This window comes from Aquarana catesbeiana, linkage group LG05, assembly GCF_042186555.1.
Source record: "Aquarana catesbeiana isolate 2022-GZ linkage group LG05, ASM4218655v1, whole genome shotgun sequence".
NCBI lineage: Eukaryota > Metazoa > Chordata > Amphibia > Anura > Ranidae > Aquarana > Aquarana catesbeiana.
In genome coordinates this window covers 39112316-39115374 of record NC_133328.1, presented here as the reverse complement: position 1 = coordinate 39115374, position 3059 = coordinate 39112316, and positions in this window count along the sequence as shown.

Here is a 3059-nt window from a genome sequence, read left to right as displayed (position 1 = left end):
GGGGGGATTATGGTGTGGGGTTGTTTTTCAGGGGTTGGGCTTGGCCCCTTAGTTCCAGTGAAGGGAACTCTTAAGGCATCAGAATACCAAGACATTTTGGACAATTTCATGCTCCCAACTTTGTGGGAACAGTTTGGAAATGTTCCCTTCCTGTTCCAACATGACTGCGCACCAATGCACAAAGCAAGGTCCATAGAGACATGGATGAGCGAGTTTGGGGTGGTGAAACTTGACTGGCCTGCACAGAGTCCTGACCTCAACCCGATAGAACACCTTTGGGATGAATTAGAGCAGAGAGTGCAAGCCAGGCCTTCTCGTCCAACATCAGTGCCTGACCTCACAAATGCGCTTCTGGAAGAATGGTCAAACATTCCCATAAACACACTCCTAAACCTTGTGGACAGCCTTCCCAGAAGAGTTGAAGCTGTTATAGCTGCAAAGTGTGGGCCAACTCAATATTGAACCCTACAGACTAAGACTGGGATGCCATTAAAGTTCATGTGGGTGTAAAGGCAGGCGTCCCAATACTTTTGGTAATATAGTGTATATAAGGAGGAGGTGCATTGTAGTACTGGAAGTGTAATAGTGACTCTATTGTGATATTCTACAGTGCAATGATATGTGAGGCAGGGCAGTGCGCTATATAAAAAAATGCACACATGCTGCATTCTTATTAAATACATTCCACTGTACAGGTATGGTGTGAAAAGGGAGCATAGAAAACAGCAGTTTTCTGTGTGTCCTTGCATTAAACCTGGGTTGATCTATGCAGCTTAACAGGTATGATGTGAACGATCCCTTAAAGTGTAATCAAATGCAAGTTTTTTGTTTTTGTTTCGGATAGAGTGGTGAGGGGTTAGAACACCTGTCAGGTTTTTATGGCTGTCTGTGTCCCTTGTAGGGAGATTCACCCTCTCTATTTGTCCTGTTTACCATCATTATCGAAACCAAATTTAAAAGAAAATTCCAAATTTTGGATTGTCTCCGAAACAATTCCATTCACATCGGTGCGACTTGTCATGCGATTTCACAGGTCATCTCACGTAACAAGTCGCACCCTATTGTTGGCAATGGAACTGTTCAAATCAGTGCGACGCCGACTTTGCGGTGCTGCACCGATTAAAAAAAAAAGTAGTTTCTGTGACTCAAAAAAAATTTTTAAAGCATCACCTATGGTGATTTTTAAGTATCGCAGTTTGTCAAAATTCCACGAGCGTGTGCAATTTTAAAGCATGACATGTTAGTTATCTATTTGCTCGGCGTAACATCATCTTTCACATTACACACCAAAATCGGGCTAACTTTACTGTTTTTTAAATTTTTTCATTCATTAACCACTTCAGCCCTGGAAAATTTGGCTGCTGAATGACCAGGCCATTTTTTGCGATTCGGCACTGCGTCCCTCTAACTGACAGTTGCGCAGTCGTGCGACGCTGCACCCAAACGAAATTGACGTCAGTTTTTTCCCAAAAATAGAGCTCTTTTGGTGGTATTTGATCGCCTCTGTGGTTTTTATTTTTTGCGCTATAAACAAAAAAATTACGACAATTTAAAAAAACACACAATTTTTTGTACTTTTTGCTATAATAAATATCCCCTTTTTTTAAAAAAAAAACTAATTTTTTCTCAGTTTAGGCCGATATATATTCTTTTACATATTTTTGGTAAAAAAAAAAATCGCAATAAGCATATATTGATTGGTTTGCACAAAAGTTATAGCGTCTACAAAATAGGGGATAGATTTATAGCATTTTTATTATATATATTTTTACTAGTAATGGCGGCGATCTGCAATTTTTATCAGGACTGCGACATTATGGCAGACACATCGGACACTTTTGACACATTTTTGGGACCATTGGCATTTATACAGCGATCAGTGCTATAAAAATGCACTGATTACTGTAAAAATGTCACTGGCAGGGAAGGGGTTAACACTAGGGGGCGATCAAGGGGTTACCTGTGTTCCCTGCTACGTGTTTCTAACTGTAGGGGGAGGGGACTGACCTAGAGGAAATGACAGATCTTGGTCCTCGCTATTAGGAACTCACAATCTGTAACTCCTCACAGAACAGAACAGGGATTTGTGTGTTTACACACACTTCCGTGTTCTACCTTTCGTGCCTGCGATCGCTAGTGGCCGGCGGTCATCGCAACCGCCTAGGCTTGCCACATCATCCCTTTAAACCAGGTCACATATTAATTACACAGGTTCTGGGGCTAATTTAATACAGATACCTTAATCAGCCACAGAACCTGTGTAATTAATGTGTGTCCTGGATTAAAGGGACAATGTGGCAACCCTACAACCGTCGGCCATGAGCATCGGCACCCCCCGCTGTGCAGTGGGCGCGGGCGCGCGCCTGCTATCCCGCTCCCGCGACCCGACATTAAGCTACGATGGCTCGTAAAATGACGGCGGCTGGTTGACAAGGGGTTAAAGTGTATTTTTTCCAATAAAAACTTAGTTTGAAAGACTACTGTCAAATACAGTGTGAAATAAAAAGATTGCAACGAAAAATTGCCATTTAATTCTCTAGGGTCTTTGCTTAAAAAAAAAAAATATATATATATATATATATATATATATATATATATATAATGTTTGAGGGTTCTAAGTAATTTTCTAGCAAAAAATACTAATTTAAACTTGTAAACAAAAAGTTCCAGAAAGGCCTGGTCTTGGATATTTCACCCTACTGGCCCAATGTGCCCTGTGTTGACATCATTGGAAATACTATGCGTCTGCAATGGGTTGCTATGGAAAGATTTTGAGTGAATACACTTTACTGGCATACCAGAAGAGGCGGCTTAAGAACAGGCCCTACATACGGCCTCCTCAGCTCTCTGCATATCTATTGTACACACAGCCTTGTCGTCATGAATGAATCATCTGAGCTGTCACTTTACAATGGTCAGCTCAGGGTAGAGAATAAATAGACATGTTTGGAATACGGGAATGGCCTCTGCTGAGAAATAGCAAAAGTAAATAGTTGTTGACCACATCCAGTGTAACTAAGTCCCTACATTTCCTTCAGTGAGTGTTTATGTACATCCCC